General features: G+C 45.9%; 1 long non-coding RNA gene across 1 annotated transcript in view; it reads right to left on the bottom strand.

Annotated features, from left to right (window-relative positions):
* LOC137448238 (uncharacterized) overlaps nucleotides 1-17,974 on the bottom strand; it is a 44,647-nt gene that overhangs the window by 25,978 nt on the left and 695 nt on the right. The window lies entirely within an intron of this gene.

Raw genomic sequence — 17,974 nt, 5'->3', positions numbered from 1 at the left:
TTGATGAGACATATTGAGTGAAGACCTGTATGCATCTGGATATATCCTAGAGCATATATTGAAGCCTATCTTCCAGCTACAGAAGACAAGACACTTGTAATTATTGCAGTACAGTTGCCAAAGGAGATAAAAGGGTCATATCAGATTCCAGCTCACTTCAGGGCAGACTCAGATGACTTCTTGGCACCTAATTCACTCTTCACTCTGTCTGAAGCAGTAAACATGTGGTGGTACTTTCTGGAAGTCAGCTGGACTTTGGTAACATCTCTGTTATAACTTAAGTATATTTGTTCTGCAAGAAAGCTTTGTGTCCACAGTTGGAAGGGAGGGGTTTTAGTCTGGAGAAGACTGAGAGGGGATTTAATCAATGTTTCTAAATCTCTGAGGGCTGGGGGTCAAGAGGGAGGGGACAGGCTCTGCTCAGCTGCACCCTGGGATAGGACAAGGGGCAGTGGGTAGAAACTCCAGCAAAGGAGGTTCCACCACAAAATGAGGAGGAACTTCTTCACCGTGAGCATCACAGAGCACTGAAAGAAGCTCCCCAGAGAGGTTGTGGAGTCTCCTTCTCTGGAGCCTTTCCAGACCCATCTGGATACACTCCTGTGCGACCTGCACTGGATTCTATGGTCCTGCCCTGGCAGGGGGGTTGCACTCGATGATATTCTGAGGTCTCTTCCAACCCCAAACAGCATCCTGTGATCCTGGGTGATTGTATTTATGACTTACAGATCCTTTTCTCCTTCTATTCACTGCAACAAGTAAAACTCTTCCAAGGCAGAGGTCACACTCTGGAGCCCAGAACTAATTTTTTTTCCCACATAAGTATCTTTTGCACATATTTTCTGAACACAAATGTGTTTTGCTGGGAACCTGTAGGCTTCTCTGCTGTGTTCAAGAGCTATTTGCACTTGTAGTGGCATTAAAAATGCTCCCTCTTAAAGGCTGTGGTGGGTTGAATTAGATCCCCCCAATAACTTATTTTTCAGAAGTCTGCTCCAGAGAGTGAATCTCACCACACTAGGAACTTGGAAGTCAAAATGGAATTGTATTTACAACCCCCCTCAATATAAGTGTATAAAAAGCAATAAACATGTACAGAGTCTATTTACAGCTATATATATATATAGCATAACAACAGCACAGGATGCCCCTCTACCTTCGATTCAGCTCTTTGTCCCCTCTTGTGGACAAAGGGCCCCAAGACAGCTACACAAACCTCAGGCTCCCCTGTACCTTTAGAGAAGCAAAAATAGAGAAGCTCAAGGGCAGAGGGAGGATAGCAGAGCCTGAAAGCCAAAGCTGAGCAGCAAAGAGCGAGGAGGCAAAGAGAGCAGCCTGCTACTGCAAGATAGAAGCTGCTGGAGCGTGTCCAGAGAAGGGCACCAAAGCTGGGGAGGGGTCTGGAGCACAGCCCTGTGCTCCCTGTTATTGTACTCCTTGGTGTTCTGTTCTGTGTCTTCCCCTGAAATAACTGACATCCCATTCTGGATTGAACTTGTGAACAGAGAACTTGTCAAATTTCTTTTATTCTGTGTATGAAACCTGTTGCAAAGTGATTACTTAGTTCACCTTACCCCTGATCTTTTGTCCCTCACCCTACCTTTGCAGAATCACTGGAAGTCTTATTTATGGCTAGAATTTTTACCTACAGGAGGACAGCAGGGCCCAGTCTGATTACCTATCCTGTGCAATTTAACCTCAGTCTATTGCCTTGGACTCATTCAGCTTCCAATTTTCCCTGGTTCTTCACCTGCCTTGTAATTGTTTGAAATGCTGGAAGGCTGCTGTGCCATTTTCAACCAGGAGAGCTAAGGTATAATCTGAAAAACTTATCACCTTCCCTTGTCTTCTACCTGTGGGAAATTCAGTTGAGATTGGGTCTGGATCTAAACCAACTGCAAGGGTCTTGAAAAGTAAACCCACTCATCTTTAGTTCCCAGTAAATAAACCTAGCATGTGTTACAGTTTGAAGGGGGAACTTCAGCCTAGATCCTGACTGCAAAGGCTGAAAGTAAAATAACTTACCACTGGATGCAAAAGGAAAATAATGCTAAGGTCTGTAGAATTCATTGGCTTGCTGATGGGGATAGAGAGCAGTGACATAAACAGTGCTTGCTCTCTTACCTTCTTCTGTCCCCTCTGCTTGTGTGGCAGTTCAGGCTGGGTGCCTACTGCGACTGCCACACAAGCTACACCTCCGGTGTCCTGTGTGTCCAACCCAGTAAGGAGGACACAGGAAGCAGCCTATTTCACACCCATAAATCCCGCACATAAATCCAGCAGATCACAGGCTCAAAGGATGTTAGGGGTTGGAAAGGACCTCCAAAGATCATCAAGTCCAACACCCTGCCAGAGTAGGACCATAGAATCTAGCACAGGTCACACAGGAATGCATCCAGATGGGGCTGGGAAGTCTCCAGAAAAGAAGACTCCACAACCTCTCTGGGCAGCCTGTTCTGGTGCTCTGGGACCCTCACAGTGAAGTTGTTCCTCCTCATGTTGAGGTGGAGCCTCCTGTGCTGTAGCTTCTATCCATTGCCCCTTGTCCTATCCCAGGGTGCAGCTGAGCACAGCCTGTCCCCTGCCTCTTGACCCCCAGCCTGCAGGTATTTAGAAACATTGATTAAATCCCCTCTCAATCTTCTCCTCTCCTGACTGAACAGCCCCAGGGCTCTCAGTCTCTCCTCATAGGGCAGTGCTCCAGTCCCTTCAGCATCCAGGTATCCAGATATAAGTGAAAAAAGACCTCTCTTGGCAGAAAAAAAGCAACTCCAATATGGTGAATTTACACCACAAAGAATTCAGAATTTAGGAAGACAATCCTAGGAGAAAATCCCAAGAGGACATCTAGGGACCAAGCTCAGAAGGCTCTGTTTTTAGAACTCTTTCTTTTTCTTTTAAATGTTTAGTCCTTTATCTGCTAGGAAAAAGAATAATAACTCACACTGGAGTCTAGGAGACAGCATTGCCTAAGCTGTTAACTGATGTACACTGAGTGGTCTGTTCCATACAAACAGCACAGCTACTTCACAGAGTGCCTGTTAGCCAAAGTAAGCTTCAGGGCTCTCAAGTTCTTTGGTACAACCTGGGTATAACTGAAAGCAGTGCTATCAGGGTCAGAAACCTTTACTCAGACAGCAGCTCTATGAAGTAAAGAGCTTTCAAACAGCATGAGGAAGACCAAAAAGGCATGCTCTCTAAACAGGCATATTCTCATTTCTGAACTGCAACCAGCCTTGCCCTGCTGTCCCTGCTGTAGTGCACTAGCCAAGCTGCATCCTGCTGCAGGAGACCAGTGTCTCATTTCTTGACCTACTATCTGTGGTGGTTTAGCCCTGGCTAGGGGCCAGATGCCCACCAAAGCTGCTCTATCACTCTCCTTCCTAATTGGACAGGGGAGATGGGGAAAATATAACAAGAGCCAGTAATAAGAGAGAGGCAATTTAATAATAAAGATAATCAGAGCAATAGATGGTGTGGAGAAGAAGAAGAGGGAGCTGTTAGTCGCTACTGCCCATCAGCAGGACGAGGGTTGGTCTCGGGCAGCAGGGCTCTCTATGCTCAGGGTACCTCTGGAGGACAGACACCATGGATGAATTCCCCCAACTTCCTTCTTTCACTTCATTCTTATGTTTGAGCTGACCTCATTTGGCCAGTCTGGGTCAGCTGGCTCAGACCTTGCTCACCCCTCAGTGTGCTCTTGGGGTGGGGAAATGTTGGAAGAAGACAGTAGCCAAAACACTGCTGTGTTACCAACTACTGCTGCAAGACACAGCACTAGAAGGATGCTTCGAGGAGAATTACCTCCAGCTCAGCCAAACCAAATACACTGTCACATAGTAATAGGATTATTATTTACTCCAGGGAGGTTCTGCTGCAATTTTTCCTCCAAGTGGCAGCGTGCTGTAATAGTGACTTGGTGACTAAAGAAGAAAGGGTCAGGTATCATGGGACATGAGTGTAGATGCATTACAGTTTGGACATTCGTGTTTACAGAGCAGAGAGGAGTTAAGGTCTGGCAAGCAATGGGCTCTCTACTCCAATTTCAACTCAACCACTAGATATTAAAAATACCAAATTTAGACCCTATTGCATCTGCAGGAGATGGCTTTGTCCTAAACGAGTGTGCAACCTCTCTGACCCCTTCCCTCCTTTGCCAAAGTGCATGGAAGTTTTGCCATTGATTTCAGGGGCAGCCAGATCAAGCCCTTTGAGATGAGGTTTGTCATTACATGCAAGCCCTGCCACAAAGTGTAAGTGCACTTTCATCCTTTGATTGGTGAAAATCCATACTTTATTTGGTGATTGTCTTTTAACAAAATCACTCTGCTGAGACCTTGCTGTACTGCATCTCCATTTCTAACATTATTCAGAACCTCAAAGGGCAGGCAAATTGGCTGTGTTGCCTTTTTTTTCCTAAACCCACTTCCATTTCAGTCTGAAACCTGACTGCAGTGCAGCATACAGCATAAGATGATACAAAGTAAGATAAGCTTCGTAACAGAAGAACTTTTTACTCAGCTGCCATGGTTTAAGCTTTTTCCTGGAGCCCAGATGCCCAAAATGTAACAGATTGAGGCTGCCTCCCCTCTCCCCTTTTTCCTAGATGGGATAAGCAAAGTTAAGCAGGAGGAGAAAAGACAGGTAAAGTTACAAAAGAAAAAGTCTTGGCTCAATTTGGAAGCAAAAAGTTAAGGTTAACAAAATCTAAAAGGCATTTAAGGAAAAGGAAGGCTCCAAAGGCATAAGGAAAAGGAGTACATAAAAATATATACAAGACCTGGCACAGCTGGCAGAAGATTCTCTGAATGCAGCATGGATTCTATTTAGATACAGTCCCTTAGGAGTCCAGAACAGCATGGAACAGGCCTAGCCATGCAGCTAGGAGCTGAGGTTACTGTGGTAATCAAACATCAGCACTATTAGTCAGCCCAAGGCCTCTGCATCACAGAATGTGATCAGACTGCAGACTTTCTTTTCAGTGGCAGAGATGAGGTTTGTCACACACACTCACTAACCCAGATAATGCCTTTTCTCTTATCATGGCTCTGACACAGTAACTACCTTAAGAGAGCTCACTATGGCTCCTGTAGCAAAACACATTATTTCAGTGAGTTTAGTTGGAGACCAAGACTGCAGCGCTCCAAAACATCGCTCATCTTCCTCTCTGCCATCATATGCCACCATGTGCTGCAGGGGCATCTGCCTGGGTCTCTGACTGAGGTGTGTGTCTGTTTTTGCACAATGGGGTAGAACAGCATGGAGTTGGGTAGGGAGGAATAGAATAGAATAGAATAGAATAGAATAGAATAGAATAGAATAGAATAGAATAGAATAGAATAGAATAGAATAGAATAGACCAGACCAGACCAGACCAGACCAGACCAGGTTGGAAGAGACCTTTGAGATCATAGTGTCCAACCCATCATCTAACACCAACTAATCAACTAAACCATGGCACCAAGGACCAGGCTGAGGGTGGATACATTTTTCTTCCATGTTCAGTGCTGTTGAGATGGATGTATAGCAAACATCCCTGATAATGTATCCACACTTGTTAGCCAGGAACCATTCTGCCCTGCTGTGGGCATTACTGCAATTTCCCTCAGGGGCCATTTCCTAACACTGTATTTCCTCTTGGGCTCCTTAAGAACATTTTGTGCATTCTTTTGTGAGCAGCCAATGCAGAAGTAGCATTACTTGCTTCCAGATTCTAGCTCAGAATATTAGTCTAAAAATATCCCCATAGCTGAGGGGTCTTTAATGAGCTAAACACAGCTGTGCAGTAGATTAAGGAATGCCACTTTTATTAGCTGTATTGCAACTGCAGGAGGGTTTAGAGGGAGCCAAGGAATGTGCCCCATTATTTGGTTCAGGCTGGGCAGTCTTATTTGTGGCTTCATGGAAGAGGTTCAGAAGCAATGAAAAGAGCTGCAATGTTTTTCTGTACTCCTCTAGCCTGCCTTTAAGCCACAGAATGCCATTTCAGGATGTATTGGCACTAATGTGGTTTTTTATTGGTTCCTGTAATCTATAATGTAGCCAAGCTATGACTGCAACAACCTGAGAAACAATTAGCATCTGTAAAGCAGTCTGGGACCATAAGATTGCTCCACAAAATGAAGATTTAACATGCAGCTTCCCCAGAATTTAGTTCTCTTTGGGTCTGGCTTTTCTGTTCTTTCCTCCCTTTATTGATCCCTTCAGGCAGAAAGAAAGGGTAAGTTATCTGATTAAAATGTGTGCAAAACTGCAGGCAAATCACAGGATCACAGAGTTATTGAGGGTGGAAGAGACCTCTGAGATCACCAAGTCCAGCCTGCACAGCTGCTAATACCACCTGATGTGAGGATGAAAATATATTCAGCTGCAGCTGGTCAGAGCTCCTGGGTGATTTTAATAACTGCTTAAATGGTTTAAGAAAGATCCAAGGCAATGCACAAGCAATAACAGACCTGCAGCACCATTTTTCAAACAGATGGCAAAGTTTAAATGCTGAAGCAAGTAAATACTTGTCAAATGTGTAGAAGTATCATCACATGCATGCAGCAGGGAATAGGCATTCCCCCCCCAAATAAAAAAGCAGAGTTATTTGCTATTTACAAAGTGCTCACTGAGGTTTAACATTGCAGCCAGTCTTCTGAGGGCAGCTGCTGGATGCATGCAGAGTGCAGGATTCCTTACCTGATCGATTCCTTAGCTGACCAATTCCTTAGCAGGCTGCCTAGAGCAAAACAATCACATTCCATGGGGGCCAAGAACAACAGCCTCACCTTGGCACCCTTGGGTTGGGACATGCTGCAGAAGCCACCTCCTGGGCATGCTGGCACCTCTCACTGGGAAAAGATTTTAGCCTATAGATGTGGTTGGGTTTTATTGATTAACTGATTGATAACAGAGTATAGAAACAGGCACTGTGAGCAATAGAGCAGACTGAGGGGTTAGTGCTTCTCTAGGGAGCTCAGATAGGGATTTTGCAAGGGCTTCAGTGTAGGGATGCTGCTAGGGATTGGAGGTGTTCATTGGAGGTGTTCAGGAGGAGACTTGAGGGGGTACTTGGTGCCATGGGTTAGCTGTTTGGGTGGGTTGGATTGGTTGATGGGTTGGATGCGATGATCTTGAAGGTCTCTTCCAACCTGGTTTGGTTTATTCTAATAAAGGTTTATTCTAATAAAGGATATGCTTAGGACTTCTGTTAAGGGCTTCTAGGACTACTTCTGAGACTCTGCAATGCAAGGGATTCTACAACAGAGTGAAAAAAAGACTTTTGGGAGGGCTTCTGAGATTCTCTGCTCTCTGCACCTCTGGAATCTCATTGCTCTGTGGCAATGGGGTGCATGCACCGTTTGTCACCCAATGGCCCTGGACCAGGAGAACAACAGAGCTGCACTCCTCCTTAGAGGGCTTAAAACACAGGAAGACATAAGCATAGCCTGCCTTCCTGAAGAGGCACAGCTCTTGAATGTGTAATATCTCAGAGGGTATGGATGTTGACCAACATTCACCTTACCTTCCAGTGCTGCATATACAGAATCAAGGTGAAGAGCAAGGCAATTATTCTTCCAGAATGTGGCTTAGCCAAGCACTCTGCAGAGTAAGTGACAAACCCCACCCAATAGTGCTAGCATGGCATCACATGCCTCCAGGTGATCAAGGGAATTTTGGAAGGTGTGGATATGGATGAGATCTTTCTTTATCTGCTGGCTAAATGTGCTTTTCCCAGCCTTCCCAAACTGCCTTACCTCATTAATGGATGAATGACACAGTAGCTATGTGGTGCTATTTTTAAGGTAAGGAAGGCTGCTTTGGCTCAACAAACACTGTCTTTGTCAGGACAAAACTGCAAATAAACATATGGCAACTCCACCAGAAGGCCTGAGTGAGGCTCACAGGCATTTCAGCTTGAGTCATCTTGCTAGCCACTGTCCATTCACCCCAAATTCTGCCTAGACAGTGAGGAGATGACAGGGCCTGTTAGAGTCTACCACTTGTCTCTCTAGAACCTTCTGGTGATGCTTTGTTGAAGCAGAGAAAATAAACCTGTAGCATCAAGCTAGCCTGGGAAGGAAGGGGATGGATGCTGGGGATGGTGGGACCTAGGTAGGTCAGATAGGAGGATCCAGCTGACATATGGTGCTTAGTCATTTTGTTACTGTAGTTTCTTAGTTCTTCCCCATGAGGGTGGTGAGAGACTGGCACAGGTTGCCCAGGGAGGTGGTGGAAGCCTCATCCCTGGAGGTTTTTGCACCCAGGTTGGATGTGGCTGTGAGCAACCTGCTGTAGTGTGAGGTGTCCCTGTCCATGGTAGGGGGGGTGGATCTGGCTGAGCCTTAAGGTCCCTTCCAACCCTGACAATTCTGTGATTCTAGAGTTCACAAAGCTGAGAGAACACGTGCATAGATAAAGGGATTTTGGTGAAGTCTTCTTCTGATGGAAGCAAAAGGAGTGGTGGCATAGTGCTTTGGTTTAGAACTGCCCTTCCAACTTTCTGGGCTTTCTTCACCTTGCTTTAGGATGGAACAAAAATGCAGCAAGTGAAGGGTGGCTATACCTGTAATCAAAATTCAAGTTTATCCTGGAACTGCTTTGATGCCATCTGATCACCAGAGAAAGCTTTCTGACAGCCCCCACAGGATCTCCACATGCTCAGGCAAGCTTGAACTACTCCTTCTGCTCAGTGGCAGGGTCTCTTCCAGTGATGGCTGTAGATGTCAGACACCTTCTGCAGATGTACATGTGGTGATCAAAAGGAACAACTTTATTGCCATTCATTGATCACCTGCATGGTCCCAGGTAGGATAACAACTGCAGCATCAGTAGTACCTGTGACACGTTTGTTTTACTACCCCATCTAAGCATGCCAGTTACAGACTGGGGCTCCATTGCTTTAGACACTCGACAAGGAGCAAAGCAATGACCATAATTCAAGGACTTTGGGATCCAAAGTGGAAAACTAAGAGCAAAAGATGAAAATAGCAACTGGGAGTAGAAAAAGAGAGCAGTGAGATAGTATTGATCAGAGGACTCAGCACAGCAGCAGCCTAAATTGTTGTCAAACTGAATAATTTAAATCAGAGCACTGATCATGGAGAAACCAATTCTCCTGCCCACTGCAGTGTCTTTGAGCTGTGAGCTTACCTGCTTTAACAGCATTGTGCCTCAAAGATGCACAACAGAGTCAATCCTCTTTGGTAAGGGGATGTGAATCTTGACTATTGTGAATGACAGGAGGACTTAATAAGACAGACTAGATTATTCTGTCCCATAAAAATGCCCATCCAGCAGAGGGAGAGAAGTGATGCTGGCAGAGATACTGAGGATTATCAGCTCTTCTCTTTTGGAAACAATTTCCCCTTTAAGGGGTAGGTTGTGGTCTGCCTTGGAACCTGTTGATTCACAAGAGTTTGTGCCAAATCCATAGGAATGAGATAATTCATGTAGCTCTTGGTTTATCCACAACCTGCATACTTGAGTCTGGTGGGAGAAAGATTAAACCAAAGTGAAATAGACTTTCAAAATGACAGTGAAGTTGATGCGATATCACTTTGCCCAAGCATGCAGTACTGGGGGTGACTGCTGTATGTGGGTCCCTCAGGCATTTCCAGGGCTCTTCCTGGTGTCTTTTGGTTGCCTTCTGCTTTGTTTGCACAGAACATGAAACAGTTGAGTGTCTTTTGAGGGAGAGCAGCTGAATAGGAGCCAGCAGTGACCCCAGGTGCCCAAGAAAGCCAAAGACATCCTGGCTGGGATGAGAAATGCTGTGTCCAGCAGGAGCAGGGAGGGGATTGTCCCCTGGGACTCAGCTCTGCTAAGACCACAGCTTGAGTATTGTGCTCGGTTTTGGGAACCTCAATCCAAGAGAGATGTGGAGGTGCTGGAGCCAGTGCAGAGGAGGGCAACAAAGCTGTGAAGGGCCCCTTCAGGGCTCAGGGCTCAGCTGAGGAAGCCCCTCCAAATGAAATAGATTGTTGCTCAGGGTTTTAGTGTCTTCTGAATGTGGCCTTATGTATTTTTTTCTTGACTTGGAGAAGCTATTTGAAATCAGTTTGATTGTTTTAATGCAAAAGCTATTTTTGTTGCTATAAAATGAAACAGAAATACCTGGCAAAGTGCCTTGAAGCCATCACACCCACACAGCACTGGAAGGAGGCCCAGTATCCTCCACTCCATTCTGCAGCTGAGAATTTTCTCACAGTTCCCATTCCAACTTTCTCCCAAGACAAGGCTTTGACCCCCAAAGGCCTCTGGGATTGCTCATTGAACAAGGAAACAATGGGAAAACTGAACAGTTTAAAGAACCACATTTAGTAAAGAAAGGGGGAAGCAAACAAACAAACCCCAGGATAGTCTCCTTATTATTTTCTTTACAGTTGCAATAGAGTAGGTAAGACAGTGCAGAGCATGTGGGCACACTGAGGCAAACACTGCACTGCTACTGGTTTGGCAGACAAGACAGCTCTGACACGGGGAAAAGGGTGAGCTTGCAGCCCAGAAGGCAAATCACAACCTGCATCCAAAGCAGCATTGCCAGCAGATCCAGAGAGGTGATTCTGCCACTTTGCTCTGCTCTGATGAGACCTCACCTGGAGTGCTGTGTGCAGGTCTGGAACCCTCAATACAGGAAGGACATGGACCTGATGGAGAGGGTCCAGATGAGAGCCATGAGAATGATCAGGGGGTTGGAGCAGCTCTGCTATGAGGACAGGCTGAGGGAGTTAGGGGTGCTCAGCCTGGAGAAGAGGAGGCTCCACAGAGACCTAATAGCCACAAAATCTATGAACTGGTCAGTAGAGCAATTTTAATTTGTATCAATTAAAGTAGTGACTTAGTTACAAGGTGATAAAATGACATGGCCCAGAGCATTGCAGCCATAATGCACAGCTAGGGGAGCAGTTTAGAGAGGTTGAATCAGGCCCATGCTCAGTCCACAAGATCAGTCTGTTGCTCTGTGACTACTTTGCTTCCAGCTGTAGCCAGCTGTGGGAGAAGGGCTGTTGTCAGATAGCTTTGGAAGGCTATGGGGGAGATTTGCCTTTGTTGGACTTAGAGAAGCCTATGTTTAGTCTTTGACTCAGGAAAGAATGAAAACATCTTGTAACTGAGGGAGAGAAATTAGGCAGAATGTGGTTGGATGTGTTAAAATATTGTTTTGTTGTTTTGACCTACTGTATGCCTTAATTACATGCATGCCAGGAGAAATAGCCAGCTGAGATGTGACACATGGGCCTCCTGATAGAAGATATAACTTTGCTGTATAAAGTAATAAACATCTTTGCCTGCTTGCATCTTGCCCTGGAAGCTGTGCTCGGGGTGAATTGAACATCTATGTTCCAGCAATCATGTTGATATCAGAAGGCTGCGTGTGTGAATCGTGTCAGGGTCAACAATTGTTGCAATACAGAAGTTCAATTCAACTTCTCTGATTTGATCAAAGGCAAATCTTCCCCATAGCCTTCCAAAGCTATCCAAAACCACCCTTCTCCTACAGCCAGCAACCTATGATATAGAATCATAGAATCATAGAATCCTCAGGGTTGGAAGGGACTTCAAGGATCACCCAGTTCCAACCCCCCTGCCACAAGCAGGGACACCTCACACTACAGCAGGTTGCTCACAGCCACATCCAGCCTGGCCATCAAAACCTCCAGGGAAGAGACTTCTACCACCTCCCTGGGCAACCTGTGCCAGTGTCTCATCTCCCTCCTGGGGAAGAACTTCTTCCTAACATCCAATCTGAATCTACTCAGTTCCCCTGAGTCCCATCACTGCCTGACACCCTAAGAAGTCCCTCCCCAGCTTTCTTGTAGCCCACTTCAGATACTGCAAGGCCACAATAAGGTCTCCTCAGAGCCTTCTCTTCTCCAGCCTGAACAGCCCCAACTCCCTCAGTCTGTCCTCATAGCAGAGCAGCTCCAGCCTTCTGATCATCCTTGTGGCCCTTCTCTGAACACCTTCCAGCACCTCCAGATCCTTCTTCTAACAGGGGCTCCAGAACTGGACACTGTACTCCAGATGGGGTCTCCGCAGAGCAGGGTAGAGGGAGAGAATCACCTTCCTCGGCCTGCTGGCTGTGCTTCTCTTGATGCAGCTCAGGCTGTGATTGGTTTTCTGCATGCCCAGGTACATTCCCAGATTGCAGCTGTATTGTGCCTTGCACAGAGATCAGACACTTCTTCGAAGGGATTCCAGTAAGCTCTCAGATGTTGATCATGCCAGGAGATATTGTCTAAGAAAACCAACACACCCTAATTTTAAATCCCACCACTGTTAATAGCAGCTCTGCAGCAAAGAGGCTGAAGAGCAGACCTCAGAGAGACACTCTGCAGAGAGAGCTTCTGGAATTTTAATTCCCTTGGTAATCAGTCCTGCTCCACAGCAGTGCTGGGGAACAATTATCAATCACATGCTGAGGAAGCTTTTCTGATGCAGAGATTTAATTAAAGCAAGCTGTTGAAGGCTCTTTTCCCTGTTTCCATTGCCAGCACAGCAAGAGCAGGACATTCTGGGGCTTTTTTGGAAGTCTTTTCTTAGACGAGCTTATCGACAGCTGTAATTGCTTTGGAGCATTCATTCACAGCAGCACAGAGAAAAACCTTACATTGAAGCATTTGTTTCCATATTGCTTCAGGAAGTTCTTGCTCTGTTTTCAGAGCGTCAAGCTCAATCACCTGTCCAGTTTAAGGGAAGAAGATAAGTACTTATGGACAATGAGAGCTTTAAGAGGTAATAATAATAATAAAAACCAGGTTGGAAGAGACCTTCAAGATCATCACGTCCAACCCATCAACCAATCCAACCCACCTAAACAACTAACCCATGGCACCAAGCACCCCATCAAGTCTCCTCCTGAACAGCTCCAATGATGGTGACTCCACCACCTCCAGGAGAGGAGAGGAGAGGTTTGAAGAGGAGAGGTTCGGAGAGGTTCGAAGAGGAGAGGTTTGGAGAGGAGAGGTTCGGAGAGGTTCGAAGAGGAGAGGTTTGAGAGGTTCAGAGAGGAGAGGTTCAAAGAGGAGAGGTTCGGAGAGGAAAGGAGAGGTTTGGAGAGGACAGGTTCGGAGAGGAGAGGTTTGGAGAGGAGAGGAGAGGAAAGGAGAGGTTTGGAGAGGAGAGGTTCAGAGAGGAGAGGTTCGGAGAGGAGAAGTTCGGAGAGGAGAGGTTCGGAGAGGTTCGGAGAGGAGAAGTTCGGAGAGGAGAGGTTCGGAGAGGAGAGGAGAGGAAAGGAGAGGAAAGGAGAGGTTCGGAGAGGTTCAGAGAGGTTCGGAGAGGTTCGGAGAGGAGAAGTTCGGAGAGGAGAGGTTTGGAGAGGTTCGGAGAGGAGAGGAGAGGAGAGGAGAGGAGAGGAGAGGAGAGGAGAGGAGAGGAGAGGAGAGGAGAGGAGAGGAGAGGAGAGGAGAGGAGAGGAGAGGAGAGGAGAGGAGAGGAGAGGTTCGGAGAGGAGAAGTTCGGAGAGGTTCGGAGAGGAGAGGTTTGGAGCCAGACTCTCATCATCTCGATGTGAAGCTGGAAATTTTACAATCTTGCTTTTTCTCCCCCTGACTGTGATTCCTATTTGCTGATCTGTCATTAACAATTTTGCATGTTTCAGGTTTTAGGCCTTGGGCACATGAGCAGATTTGATGCAGTTATGGTACTTTAATGAAATACCATTCAGCTGCCACAGCTGACCGTAGGCACGTTGCAGTGCAATTTCATTACAGCTCCCATCAATTGCATTTGTTTGCCTGTAGCAGTAGTTTCGCTTTTCCTGAGCGTCTGCAGTTTTCTCCCTCACTCCGCTGCATTCCTGGAGGACTCCCTGTCACAGCTGATTTTTATCATTGCTTCTCATTAAAATCACAGTCTCTGGAAAATCAGCTGAGATTACAAACCCTCTGGAATTAAAAAGCCCCTGTAGGAGGGCTTGAAACACTTCGTTGTCCTTGATCCTTTTAAAGGGAAGAAACAACTCCATGCACCAGTACAGGTTTGGGATGGACCTGCTGGAGAGCAGTGAAGGGGAAAGTGACCTGGGGATCCTGGTGGATGGAAGGATGACCAGGAACCAGCAATGTCCTCTTGTGGCCAGGAAGACCAATGCCATTCTGGGGTGGATTAGAAGGGCTGTGACCAGTAGGTCAAGAGAAGTTCTCCTCCCTCTCTACTCTGCCCTGCTGAGGCTGCATCTGGAATATTGTGTCCAGTTCTGGGCCCCTCAGCTCATGAAAGACAGTGAGCTGCTTGAGAGAGTCCAATGCAGAGCCACAAGGATGATTAAGAGAGTGGAACATCTTCTATATGACAAGAGACTGAGGGTGCTGAGGCTCTTTAGCTTAGAGGAGTGGAGACTGAGAGGTGACCTCTTCAATGTTTGTAAATATGTAAAGAGTGAGTGCCAAGAGGCTGGAGCCAGGCTCTGCTGGGTGATGCCCAATGCCAGCACAAGGGGCAGTGGTGGAAGCTGAGGCAGAGGAAGTTTCACTTAAATATGAGGAAAATTTTTCTCCCTGTGAGGGTGACAGAGCCCTGGCACAGGCTGCCCAGGGGGGCTGTGGAGTCTCCCTCTCTGGAGATATTCAAAACTCACCTGGATGTGTTCCTGTGTGACCTGGTCTAGGTGATCCTGCTCTGGCAGAGGGGTTGGACTGGATGAGCTTTTGAGGTCTCTTCCAGCCCCTGAAATTCTGTGATTCTGTGAATCTGAAGAATCTGAAGAAGTCTCAGATCTGTAAAAGGCTACAATCTGGCTCTTCCTCTCTGCACTCTATTATCTCACTATAATTGTCACTACGAAGACTCAGGTCTTCAGGCCGTGCTTGGAACTGCAGAAGCCACGTGTGTCTTGGGGCTGTCAATGTGTTTTGCACCTTCAGAACAGAACTTTTTAAGCAAGACATAGAGAGATGAGATGTGATGTGCAGTTTGTTGTAAACAATCTGCCTGATGTGGGAACATCTCTAGTACATTGCTGCTCTTCAAAAGGGTCAGTCAGCCATCCAGGTTAGGGAGCCTACTGTTGTCTTCCTGATTCCCTTGCCGATGGGTGACGAATGAAGGCACAACCCTCACTGCCATATAGTGATGAGTTTCCAGAAATGCAGAGGGCAGAGAATCTCAGAAGTCCTCCCAGAAATACTTTATTGCTGCATTATAGAATCCCTTGCATTTCAGACTCTTAGATTGTCCTTAACAGCAGAAGTCTTGGAAGCCCTTAACAGCTAACAGAAGTCCTGAGCATAATCCTAGCAGCATCCCTACACCGAAGCCCTAACTGAACTCCCTGGAGAAGCCCTAACCCCCCCCAGTCTGCTCTATAGCTCAGAGTGGCTGTTTCTATACTCTTTGTTATCAATCCCTTCAGCAGTAAACCCCAACCACATCTCTAAGCTAAAATCTTTTCCCAGTGAGAGGTGCCAGCATGTCCAGGAGGTGGCTTCTGCAGCATGTCCCAACCCAAGGGTGCCAAGGTGAGGCTGTTGGTCTTGGCCCCCATGGAATGTGATTGTTTTGCTCTAGGCAGCCTGCTAAGGAATTGGTCAGCTAAGGAATCCTGCACTCTGCACATGTCCAGCAGCTGCCCTCAGAGCAGTGGCTGCAACAGTACCATGTCCTCCCAACAATGATATTCTATCAGGTCATGACTAACCCAACATCCATCTTGATCTGAGTGCAATAAGTTCAGCAGCTTTTTTCAAAATGTATTTTATTCTCCTTTTATTCTGGGGATGTCATCCCAGACAGCAGCTTTAATAGCTACATAAATAATTCCCCCAAGAAACTGGCATTAGCTTTTGCCTTTCCTGCAGAAACAGAACCTTCTGTCTCTGTCTCTGTCTCTGTCTCTGTCTCTGTCTCTGTCTCTGTCTCTGTCTCTGTCTCTGTCTCTGTCTCTGTCTCTATCTCTATCTCTATCTCTATCTCTCTCTCTCTATCTCTATCTCTATCTCTCTCTCTCTCTCTCTCTCTCTATCATCTCTCTCTCTTTCTCTTTCATCTCTATCTATATCTCTTTCATCTCTATCATTTCTATCTCTATCATATCTGTCTCTGTCTCTATCTCTATCTCTCTGTCTCTCTCTATCATCTCTATCTCTATCATCTCTCTCCCTATCTCTATCTCTATCTCTCTGTCTCTCTCTATCATCTCTATCTCTATCATCTGTCTCTCTCTCTCTCAACTCTCTCTATCATCTCTCTCTCTCTCTCTCCTCTCTCTATCATCTCTCTATCTCCATCTCTCTATCTCTATATCTCTATCTCTCTACCTCTATCACACAATGTAACTTATTTTACAACTTAGTCTTAATGCCAACCCTGTGCCATGGTGCGTGCCTAATAATTAGTGTGGTCTAACACAGTAGTTGATGGGTTCAGCCAGAAGTATCCCTTGAAGTTTCCCTTGTTTTCTTTTCAACACAGCCACCATTACCCTACAGACATTCTCTGCCCACATGGCAATGTGTGATGATCACAGTAACAGCTTTGTTCACAACCTAACTTTGATTTCTTGCTCTTGACATTCCTCCTCCTCTGGCAAGTCTCTTTCTGTTTCAGAGCTGAATGATTTATCATCCTGTCAGTGGATTTATTCCACACCTTGTATGCATTTGCCCCACTCCATGCCCTAGAGTAATCTGTATCTGTTGTTTGCATGCTTTGACAACGTCTGGGCAGTCCCTGCAATATGACACACAGTGCAGTGTGTGGCTGAAAGGAGAACCTCTTTGCCACAGAGAAACAGCAACAAAATCATAGATAATCAGCAGACAAATGGAACAAAGTGTCTTCCACAAACACATCCAGAAGCTGTGGCAGATCTTATCTGAATGGGTCATTACTCAATTCTTCATGTTTCATACAGAGTTTCCTCCACAAATGTTTTTCTGTTAATTAAACCATTGCTCTGGTGGAGTCAGGCCTCTAAATGGTGTGACAAACCGAAGTGAAATGAGAACAGAGAGATTGATGTGTGACAGACACTTCTTGTAGCAGAATAATCAGACTGACAGAGAGAAGTTGTATTTCAATTTGAAGACACAGATGGTTTAGGCTATTTTTTGTGTGTATACACAAATCAATTAACTATTTCCCAATGTCAGTGATCAAGCCACAAGTGACAACACTCTTGGACTTGTGCAATAATCCCCAGCTCTCCCAATTACCTGGTGTTCAGCCAGTTTCCCAACTGTGCCTGTAATAGTGCATTAACAACCAGCCCATCTCTTCCCCAAGTGCAATATTGGATCTGTCACTGCAACAAATTGCAGAGCAGTGACCTTAGCAGTAAATGCTTAGGATTGTCTTTGGCCTGGGTGTTGCATTTCTGTTCCAAAACACAGGCAGAGATTCAAGATAAACACCAGTGTTCTCTACAACCTTACACCTCATGCTTTAGAATTAAAGTGACACAGAGGAAATGGCCTTTTAAACAATTAAAATACAAGCTGTTTCCTTCCCCTTCACTATTTGTCTTTGTGGTGGTATCCTCATGGAAAGTTTGACATGAACAAAACAAAAGAGAAGTCATGATTAACAGCTTGCTTTTCTTCGACACCGAGTGCAGAGGTGCAGTGTCCTTCCTGAGGCAGAGAAGTGTCAAAGCAACTTGGCTGAGACAAGGGATCTAGGTCAGCTGTGCAAGTTACACACGAATGAGCAAGCAGTACAGTGTGCCAGAAGGGGTCTGCAGAGCTGTGCTCAGTCGATTAGATAGTGCTCAGGACCATTCTGTGTTCCGGTGGGGTGGAGTTGCTTTGGACTGCGGGACCCAAGTAGAGAGACTGAATGTCTCTCTACTGCAAGAGCAGATTAAGTATGATCCTGCAACACCTCTTGTGCTGTAGTGGCATCCCAACACAATCCAGTCTGGATGAATAGAATAGAATAGAATAGAATAGAATAGAATAGAATAGAATAGAATAGAATAGAATAGAATAGAATAGAATAGAATAGACCAGACCAGACCAGACCAGACCAGAAGAGACTTTCAAGATCA

This window comes from Melanerpes formicivorus, unplaced genomic scaffold, assembly GCF_026170545.1.
Source record: "Melanerpes formicivorus ecotype bairdi unplaced genomic scaffold, bMelFor1.0.p_v2 SCAF_23, whole genome shotgun sequence".
NCBI lineage: Eukaryota > Metazoa > Chordata > Aves > Piciformes > Picidae > Melanerpes > Melanerpes formicivorus.
Note: the sequence above shows the minus strand (reverse complement) of the source record. Positions and strands in the feature narration are given on the sequence as shown.